The sequence below is a fragment of the Carlito syrichta genome, unplaced genomic scaffold (genome assembly GCF_000164805.1).
Source record: "Carlito syrichta isolate Samal-C Ts95f unplaced genomic scaffold, Tarsius_syrichta-2.0.1 Scaffold303978, whole genome shotgun sequence".
Classification (NCBI taxonomy): domain Eukaryota; kingdom Metazoa; phylum Chordata; class Mammalia; order Primates; family Tarsiidae; genus Carlito; species Carlito syrichta.
Window position 1 is genome coordinate 115,684 of NW_007248074.1, and position 11,173 is coordinate 126,856.

The window sequence follows — 11,173 nt, forward strand, 5'->3', positions numbered from 1 at the left end:
AGGTTTATTTGCATTTTGTTGAGGATTTTGGAATCCAGGTTCATCAGAAACATTGACCTGTAGTTTTCTTTTGTTCTTACCCAGATTTGGTGATGCTGTCTTTATTGAATGACTTAGGGAAGATTTCCACCTCCTCATTTTTCTGGAACAGTTTCAATAGGATTGGTGCCAATTCTCTGTACAGCTGGTAGAATTTATCTGGTCTTGGCTTTTTTTGTTGGTAGTTTTTTAAAAAGTCAGATTCAAATCACTATTCATTATTGGTCTGTTCGGGATTTCTCTTCTTTACTGATTCAATCTTGGGGGATAGCATGTTTCCAGAAATATATTCATTTCCTGTAGGTTTTCTAGTTTGTGTACATAGATGTGTTCATAGTAGTTTTTGAGGACTTTTTTGTATTTCTGTGGTATCTGTTGTAATGTCATCTTTTATATTTTTTATTGTGGTTATTTGAATCTCCTCTCTTTTGTTCTTGGTTAATCTAGTGAGCAGTTTATCAATTTTGTTTATTTCTTCAAAGAACCAGTTTTTCATTTCACTGATTTTTTGTATGATTTTTCTGTTCTCAATTTCACTTAGTTCTACTCTGCTCTTTGATACTTTTTTTCCTCTACTAGTTTTGAGTTTAGTTTGTTCTTGTCCTTCGAGTTCCTTTAACTGTGACATTATATTGTTAATTTGAAATCTTGCTATTTGGTGTAGGCATTTAATATTATAAACTCTCCTCTTAACGGTGCTTTTGCTGTATCCCAGAGGTTTGGAGATGTTGTTTCCATTTTAATTTGTTTAAAAAAAAAAATCTTTTTTTGATTTCTGACTTAATTTTGTTGTTTACCCAAAAGTCATTCAGTAGCAAGTTTTTTCGTTTTCATGTACTTGTGTGTTTCTGAGAGTTCTTTTTGGCATTGCTTTCTAGCTTTATTCCACTATGGTCTAGGAAGATGCTTGATAAGATTTTGATTTTCTGAATTTATTAAGACATTTTTTATGATCAAGCATATGGTCAATTTTAGAGAATATTCTATGTGTTGATAAGAAAAATGTATATGCTGAGGTTGTTGAGTAAAATGTTTTGCAGATTTTTATTAGGTTCATTTGGTCAATAGTCTAGTTTAAGTCCAGGGTTTGTTAGTTTTCTAACTCAATGATCTGTCTAGTGTAGTCAGTTGGGTGTTGAGGTCCCCCACTATTATTGTATGGCTGTCTACCTCTTTTCTTAGGTCTACTAGTATTTGTTTTATAAATTTAGGTGCTCTGGTATTGGGTGTGTAGATATTTAGAATAGTTAAATCTTCTTGTTCAACTGAACCCTTATCATTATATGATGATGACTTTTTTTTTTTGTATTCTTACTGTTGTTAGTTTAAAGTCAGTTTTATCTGATTAGTAACCCCTGATTTTTTTCTGTTTTTCATTTACATTATATATCTTTCTCCACTCCTTTACTTTGTGCTTATGGGTATCATTATATGTTAGATAGGTCCTTTGAAGGCAGCAGAGGGTGGGCCATATTATTTTTAAATCCAACTTGCCAATCTATGTCTTTGAAGTGGAGCATCTAGGCTTTAACATTCAAGGTTAATATTGATATGTGAGGTTTTGTTCCTGTAACAGTGTTGTTAGCTAGTTGCTTTGTAGTCTCCAGTGTGTTATTGCTTTCTAGGATCTGTGAACTTTGTATTTATGTGTGCTTTTACGGTACTAAGTATCATCAGTTATTTCCTTGTTTAGATAACTCCTTTGAGCACCTCTTGTAGGACTGGTCTGGTGGTGATGAATTCCCTCAGCATTTGCTTGTCTGGGAAGGTTTATTTTGACTATTTTTATGAAGCATATTTTGGTAGGATATAAAATCCATGACTGTCATTTATTTTCTTTAAGATGTCGAAAATAAGCTGGGCATGGTGGCTCATACCTGTAATCCCAGCACTTTGGGAGACAGAAGTGAGAGGATTGCCTGAGCTCAGCGGTTCAAGACCAGCCTGGGTAACTTGGTGATACCGCATATCTACAATAAATAAATAAAAATTAGCTGGGCATGATGGTGTACACCTGTAGTTCCAGCTACCTGGAAGGCTGAGGTGGAAGGATCGCCTGAGGCAGCTGGTCGAGGCTGCAGTGGTCATGATTGTGCTATTGTGCCTGAAAAACAGAATGAGATTCTGACTCAGAGGGGAAAAAAAGGCTAAAAATAGGCTTCCAGTTCCTCTGGATTTTTAGGTTTCTGCTGAGAAGTTCACTGTTAGTGTGATGGGATTTCTGTTTTAGGTAATTTGGCCCTTTTCTCTAGCTGCCTTTAAGATGTTTGCTTCTGCACTGACCTTGAATAGTCTGTTGACTATATGCCATGGTCATGGTCATCTTGTATAGTATCTTACAGTGTTTTGTGAATTTGTTGTCTCTGGATATTGACCTCTCTGACACTATTAGGGACACTTTCCTAAATTAGTCCCCCAGATATGTTTCCAAGTTGCTTGCTTTCTTTTGTTTTCTCTCAGGAATGCCTATAAGTTGTGAGCTTGGCTGCTTTATATAATCTTATGTATCTTGAAGGCTTTGTTAATTTTTAAAAATTTTCTAAAAAAAAAAATTTTTTTGTCTGACTGAGTTAATTCAAAACACCTGACTTCAAACTCTAATTTTTTTTTCCTTTTGCTTGATCTAATCTGTTGTTAAAACTTTCAAGTATATTTTAAAATTTCTTTAGTGAATTTTTTAAATTCCATTTTAAAAAAATATATAGCTGTCTAATCTTTTATATCTTGAATTTTTGTACTAGTTTCTTTGTGTTGTTTTTCAACTTTCTCTCGGATTTCATTGAGCTTTCTTTCAATACATTTTTTAAATTATAAAGATGTGGGGTACAATTCAGGGTTAGGTATACAAACGTTGATTATGCAGGTACCCTTGTTGATGAGGTATGCCCTTCCCTCCCCTAGCAGTTTCCCTCAACTGCCAATCCCACCCCCTTTCCCTGAGTTTCCCACTACTGCCCTTAGCTTTCTTATAGTATTATAATTGTTTAAGGTCTGCTTATAAGTGAGAACATATGGTACTCTATTCTTTGTTTCTCTGATAGATCACTGAGTATCCTCAACTCTAAATCCATCCAATTTGCTGCAAAGTCCATATGTTTGTCCTTCTTTCTGGCTGCATAATATTCCATTGGGTATATGTACCACATTTTTTAAATCCAGTCCAGCTTCAAATGGCAACATGGTTGGTTCCATGTTTTTGCTATTGTCAACAGAGCTGCAACAAACATGCATATGCAGGCATCCTTTTTGTAGAATGATTTGAGTTCCTCCAGGTATATTCCCGAATTGCTGGGTAATACAGAAGGCCAATTTCTAGTTCTTTCAGATACTGCCACACTGTCTTCTAAAGAGGTTGCACCAGTTTGCATTCCCACCAGCAGTGTAGAAGCAGTACTTTTTCTCCACATCCTCACCAGCATCTGTTGTGTTTGTTTTATTAATGATGGCCATTCGTACTGGGGTTAGGTGATATCTCAATGTGGTTTTGATTTGCATTTTTCTGATGATTAGTGAGGCTGAGCACTTTTTCATGTGTTTGTTGACTGCCCATATATCTTCTTTTGAGAAGTGTCTATTCATGTTGTTTGTCCACTTTTTATTTTTATTTTTATTTATTTATTTATTTGAGTTGGAGTCTCACTCTGTCGCCCAGACTAGAGTGCAGTGGCCGCTCCTGGCCACCGCAGCCTCAACCTGCTGGGCTCCGGTGATTCTTCAGCCTCAGCCTTCCGAGTAGCCGGAATTGCAGGCATGCGCTACCATGCCCGGCTGATTTTTTTTTTTTTTTTTTTTTTATTGTAGAGATGAGGTCTCGCTGCCCAGACAGGTCTCGAACCTGCGGGCTCAGGCAATCCACTTACCTCAGCCTCCCAAAGGTGTGGGATTACAGGCTGAGCCACCGAACCTGGCTGATTGTCCACTTTTTAATGGGTCTGATTTTTTTTTTCCTTTCAGCATGTTTGAGTTCCTTGTAGAACCTAGATGTTAAACCTTTGTCAAATATACAGGTGGCAAATATTTTTACCCATTCTGTGGGTTGTCTCCCTGCTCTCTTGATGGTTTCTTTTGCTGTGGGGAAGCTTGTTAGTTTGATGAGGTCCCACTTGTCTATCTTATTTCTTAAGGTATGGGCATTTAGAGTTCTGAATAGGAATTGGTTGCCAGTTCCAATTGCTATAAGGATGTATCCTGCATTTTCTAAGATTCTTATAGTTTGAGGTTTTACGTTTGGGTCTTTGATCCATTTAAGTTAATTTTTGTGTATGGTGATAGGTAGGGGCCCTGTTTCAATCTTCTGCATGTGATCAGCCAGGTTTCCCAGCACCATTTCCTGAATAGGTTCTCCTCTCCCCAATGGTTGTTGTTGGAGGCGTTGTCAAAGATGAGTTGGTTGAGAAATTGAGGCTTAGCTTCCGGATTCTCTATCCTGTTCCTTGGTCCATGTGCCCTTTCTTGTACCAATACCAGGCTGTTTTGATTACTGTAGACTTATAGTAAAGTTTGAAGTCTGGAAGTGTGATAGCTCCTGCTTTATTTCCTTTGCTAAGAATTGTTTTGGCTATTCATGGTCATTTATGTTTCCATATGAATTTCTGTATTGCCATTTCCAAGTCTGAGAAGAATGATATTGGTAACTTAATAGGTATTACGTTGAATCTGTAGATCACCTTTGGTAGGATGGACATTTTAACAATGTTGATTCTTCCTATTCATGAGCATGGAATATTTTTCCATTTGTTTGTGTCTTCTTGGATTTCTTTGAGCAGTGTTTTGTGTTCTCATTGTAAAGGTCTTCCACTTCTCTGGTTAGGAAGACACCGAGGTATTTCGTTTTTTGCGTGGCTGTTGTGAAAGGGATTGTGCTTTTAATTTGGGTCTTTGCGTGCTTGTTTTTGGTGCATAGGATTGCAACTGTCTTTTGCACATTTATTTGGTACCCTGAGGCTTTGCCAAAGTCCTTTATCAGTGCAAGCAGGTAGTTGACAGATTTCTTGGATTTTCATGATATAGGATCATATCACCAGCAAAAAGGGATAAATTGACTTCCTCTTTTCCTATTTGGATACCCCAGATATCCTTCTCTTGTCTAATTGCCCAAGCTGGGACTTTCAACACAATGTTGAACAAGAGGAGTGAGAGTGGGCAGCTTTGTCTTGTTCCAGTTTTTAGGGGAAATGTTACTAGTTTCTCTCCATTTTTCAGTATGTTAGCTGTGGGTTTATTGTAGATTGTACTTACTATTTTGAGGTATGTTCCTTCTATAGCTAGGTGTTTGAGGGTTTTTATCAAGAAAGGATGTTGGATTTTATCAAAAGTTTTTTTCTGCATCTAATGATATAATCAAGTTGTTCTTGTTTTTACATCTGTTGATGTATTTAATGACATTTATGGTCTTGCGAGTGTTGAACTAGCCCTGCAACCTGGGGATGCCGCCTACTTGGTTATGGTGGATGAGTTCTGAGATGTGTTTTTGGATCGATATGCTAGAATCTTATTGAGGATTTTTGGCATCTATGTTCACAAGGGATATTGGCCTGTAGTTCTCTTTTTTGTTGGATTTGTACCCAGTTTGGGTATTAGTGTGATGTTAGTTTCTTAAAATGATTTGGGGAGAACTCCATCCTTTTTGATTGCCTGGAATACTATCAAAATGATTGGTATCAGGTCCTTCTTGTACGTTTTATAGAATTCTGCTGGAAAGCCATTCAGTCCAGGACTTTTTTTGTAGGTAGTTTTTGTATGACAGAGTCAATTTCCTGGGTTGTTGTTGGTCTATTTAGTGTTTCAGTGTCTTCTTGTTTCAACCTGGGAAGATTGTGTGATGTCAGAAAGTCCTCCATTTCATTTAGATTATCAAGTTTGCTTCCATATAGGTGCACATAGTAATATCTGATATATCTTTTGTATTTCTTCAGTGTCAGTTGTAATTTGATCTTCTGTATTTCTGATTGTGTTTATTTGGGCTCTTTGTCTCTTTTTCTTGGTCATTCTTGCTAGGGGTCATTCTATTTTGTTAACTCTTTCAAAGAACCAGCTTTTTGTTCTGTTGATATTTCCTATGATATTTTTGTCTTCTATGTTCCATATTTGGGTTCTTATTTTTGTGATTTGGATTCTTCTGTTAAAGTTGGGGTTTTGGTTGTCTTCTCTTTCCAGCTCTCTTAGGTAATTTGTTATGCTCTCCACTTGTGATCTTTCTATTTTCTTGATGTGTGCTCACTGAGATAAAAATTCCCCTTTGAGAAGAGCTTTCATGGTATCCCAGAGGTTTTGGTAAGATGTTTCTTCATTTTCATTTGTTTCCAGGAATCTTTTGATTTCTGCTTTAATTTTAGTGTTTACCCAGTAATTGTTCAGCATCATGCTGTCTAGTGTCTATATCTTTGTGGACTTTGGGGAAATTTTGTTGGTGTTGATATTTATTTTTATTCTACTGTGGTCTGAGAGTGTGCATGACAAGGTTTCAAACTTATGGAATTTGTTTCTAGCCAAGCATGTGACTGATCTTGGAATACATTCCATGTGGTGATGAGTAGAATGTATAGTCTGTGGTTATTAGGTGGTATAATCTGTAGGTATCTGTTAAGTTCATTTGGTCGAGTGTCAAGTTTAGGTTCTGGATCTCTTTGCTGATTTTCTACCTCTGTGATCTATCTAGGGATGTTAGTGGGGTATTTAAGTCCCCTGCTATAATAGTGTTACAGTCGATGTCTTTTTTTTGTTTACTTAGTAGTTGCTTTACTTAGTAGTGCTCCTGTGTTGGGTGCATGTATGTTTAGAATGGATATTTCTTGTTGATGGATTGAACCTTTTATCATTATGTAGTGTCCTTTTGGATCTTTTTTAAATTTTTGATAACTTAGAGGTTGTTTTGACTGATATTAAGATCGCAACTCCTGCCTTTTTTTATGATCCATTTGCTCGAAACTTGTTTTCCATCCTTTAACTTTGAGTCTCTGAGTGTCCCTTGTGAGATGAGTCTCCTGGATCCACCAAATTATTGGGCCATGGTTTCTTATCCAGTTTGCCCTTCTGTGTCTTTTCAGTGGTGCATTTATTCCATTCACATTCAGGCTGATTATTGAAATGTGATTGTTTATTCTGTCATGAGGTTCTTATAAAGTTTTTTCTTTGCTTGTTTTCTATTGACTTTGGGGTTAATGTATGTGTGAGTTTTCAAGTTTCTTCTTGCACTGTATTCACTGTTGATTCTGTGCTCTGCTGTTCTCTTGGGAAGTGTGTGGTTATTCCTTTTTTTCTTTCTTCTGTGCTTATTACCTTTTTAAGTGTCTCCTGTAGAGTTGATCTGGAAGGTGTATAATCTCTTAGTGATTGGATGTCTGGGAAGGATTTTAATTCTCCATCAGTGAAGAAGCTGAGCTTGGCTGAATAGGAAATTCTTGCTTGAAGTTGTTTATCTTTGAGGACTTTGAATATAGGGCTCCAGTCCCTTCTTGTAGTATTTTTGCTGATAGGTCTGCTGCTATTCTGATTGGTTTTCCCCGGTAGGTAGTCTGACCTTTCTCTCTTGCTACCTTTAGGATTTTTTCTTTTCTCCCTACTTTGTGTAGGTGAATTACTATGTGTCTAGGGGTTGGTCTTCTCATTTGATGTCTTTTGGGGGTTCTCTTTATCTCTTGTGCTAGGCTGGTCACATCTCTTGTGAGATGGGTAAAGCTTACTTGGATTACTTCCTGGAATACTTGCTTCAATTGTTCTCCATTTCCCTTTCTTCTTCTGGGATACCAATCAGGTGTAAGTCAGCCTCTTTATATAATCACACATCTCTTGTAGGCTTTGTTCTTTCTTTCTGAGTCTTCTTTCTATGTTTTTTACAGATCATGTAATTCCATGTTCTGATCTTCAAGTTCTGAGATTCTTTCTTCACCTAGATTAAATCTGTTTCCCATGCTTGTCAGTTTGTTATTTATTTCCTGGATGAAATTTTTTATTGCCAAAATCTATGTTACAAATTCTTTCAGTGTTGCATTCTGTCTTTCTTGAGTTTTAGTCACTCTTTCCACCCATTCCCTAACTTGTCATGTTCTGGGGCCGGTCGTTGGTGATTTCTAGTTTTTGGGCACCACTGAGGTCTGTTTTTTCAGGAGTTTTGTCTTTGGTACACTTGAAATTGCCTGAGGTTTTCCTTTGGTTTTTCCTCATTTGTGACAGATCTCTTGTTTTTCTCTTTAGTTCTGTTATTCAGTGTCAGTGGGAGAGGCTTTCCCTTCTGATGTTTGCTCAGTCCTCTCTTCTTTCCTGAATAGGATGGTGGATGTGAAGCTTTGTTGTCTCTTGTAGTTTTTAAAATTTGAAAAAAGTAGGTGATGGGGTGCTAGGATTCAGAAACTACTTGCAAATTACAAAGGTCACTTATTGTGGTATGTGTGCCACTAAACACACACACACACACATATGCCTAGCATAAAGTGAATAGACAAGAAAAACAGAAAAACCAAAGTGGGGATAAATTGGAATTGAGGTCAAACCCTCACACATATATTGACACACACCTTAAACTATAAAAAAATGAAAATAAAAAACCCCAGAAGAACAAAAGAGCAAAAACAAACCAACAATAACAACAAAGTTGAAAGATGAACACTCAATCATTCACATACACACATAAAATTGAAAGATGAACACTCAATCATCACATACACACATAAATACAAAATGACAATTGAAAATGAACACTCAATCATTCATATACACACATAAACACAAAATGACAAATAAAAGAAGGAAACAGAAAAAAAAGAACAAATATTTGTGGGGGAGCAGATCAAACCCTCACATACACATTCATAAACAAAGGAGACATATTTAAAAAATAGATGAACAGTCCAAAAATTTTGAATTTTTTTTCAAAAGTCTGTGACTGATTTATTTTGTTTTCAATCTAGAATGCTATATATATAGCCAAACTCTAAATCTACCATGAAGGCACAGCAAGGATATTTCCAGACATGCAAAGATACAAAAAATTTACCCTCCTATACTTCTCTTGTGCCATCAGTTTTTAGGAAGTTACTTAAGGATATGCTCCAGAACATAGGGATGTAGACATAGGATCCAGAAAACAATGGCTTTAGTTCAGGAAAACAGCACGGAGAATTTTTAGGATAAGAACTGGGCAAGATGCGTTGGAAAGCAGTCAGAGCAGATAGCAGCCAGGCTCCAGGGAAAGACTGGGCTTCAGGGGAGGAAGGGATTCAGACTACACATGATGACAAAGACATTAGAAGCCCCTTAGACTGAGAGAGCACAGGATGCATGGATAGTATGAAGGGAAAAAGGAAGAAAGAAATGAAAGCATTGAAAGCTTCCAGGATATATTAAAGGTGATACAGAATTATGATCCCAATAAAAGTAACTTGGAAGTCAGTGGGTTTCAGAAAAAATAAAATGGATTTCAAGCAACTTAAATAAGAAGCTGGACTATAACAAGAAACATAATGATGAGTACGAAAATTAAACAAAAAAAAACCTGCCCTCTTGTGGCAGACTCTGTAATTGTTCCTCTAATTGGGTCTCTCCTGCAGAGCCACCTCTTTCACTCTCTCCCCAGTGTCCGAAGCAGGGAGTGAGGAGGGGCAGTGGAGCTGGGTGGAGCTGCAGTCCTCCCCTCCGTCTCCTCTGTTGGGGAGGGATGGGATTGTCTCTTCCCCAGGTATGTACTTGCAGGGGCTGGGGGTGCCCCAGCCAGGCCTATCCTAGAATGGAATTCTCCTATCGTGACTGACGTCCAGGCTCCTGCTGGTTTGTCCCTCTCAGTCATGGCCCAGCTGTGTGGGCCTGACATTCAGAGGATTGTTAGGGAGGAGGGGGTTTGGGTCAGCCCCAGACTCACCACTGAGCTCTTTGGAGTTCTTTCTCATCTTTTTCGGGCCACACCCTTTGTCCAGCATCTGGATCAGGGCAGGGGGTGGGGCACCTGGAACTCAGCACCATCAGGTCCCTCTGAAGTTTGTGCTTTCAGGATTGTGACCCTCTGGGTCACAAACAATTCCTGAGTAGTTGATTTGCCAGTCACAGAGATCGGGTCTGTTGCTCTGTGGTGAGTGAGTCAGAGAACTTTCCTGCCCTGCCTTCAAGATGGTGGTGGGGTGCCTCTCTTGTCCTCTTCTGTGGGACTTTGCCTCTGGACTCCCTCCACAGCCCTGCTGCCAGTGCCCTGTCAGGCACTGAAGTGGTGAGGCAAAGCCAAGAGCTGGCAGTCTCTCTCCTGTTGCACCAGTGAGGGAGAGCCTGGGGATGATATTTTCTCCCCTCTGCTTTTGTTCATTTTAAAAAAAATAAATGGCGCTTGGCTTCTGCGACCTGTGAAGAGCCAGGGACAAAGCAGAGAAGCTGCAGCATCAGCTGTTGCACCGGGGCCTGGCCACTTGCTCACGAGCCTCCACTTAGACAGTCTCCCAAGCATTTTTTTCCCCAGGGAGAGTTTGTTGATTAAAAAAAAAAAAGAAAAGAAAAGCAAAAGAAAATGGTGTTCAGCTTCTGTGTTCTGGGAATCCTCAATACATATTTTGAATTCTTTGTCATTTCAGATGTTTCATTTTTGTGAGGCTCCATTGCTAGAAAGCTAATGTGATCCTTTGGAGGTGTCAAGACACTCTGTCTTTTTGTACTCCCAGAGTTCTTTTTTTTTTTTTGAGTTGGAGTCTCACTCTGTCACCCAGACTGGAGTGCAGTGGCATGCTCCTGGCCACCACAGCCTCGCCCTGCTGGGTTCCGGCAATCCGTCTGCCTCAGCCTTCCAAGTAGCTGGAACTACAGGTGCACACTACCACACCTGGCTAAGTTTTGATTTATTGTAGAGATGAGGTCTCGCCAAGTTGTCCAGGTGGGTCTCAAACCCGTGGGCTCAGGCAATCCACACGCCTCGGCCTCCCAAAGTGCTGGGATTATAGGCTGAGCCACCAAGCCTGGCCTGCCAGAGTTCTTACATTAATTCATTCTCATCTGATGGAGCTGTTGCTTCTTTTTTTTTTTTTTTTTTTGAGTTGGAGTCTCACTCTTGTCGCCCATGCTGGAGTGCAGCAGCACGCTCACGGCCACTGCAGCCTTGAATTGACTTGACTTGACTAAACTGGGCTCAGGCAATCCTTCTGCCTCACCCTTCCAAGTAGCT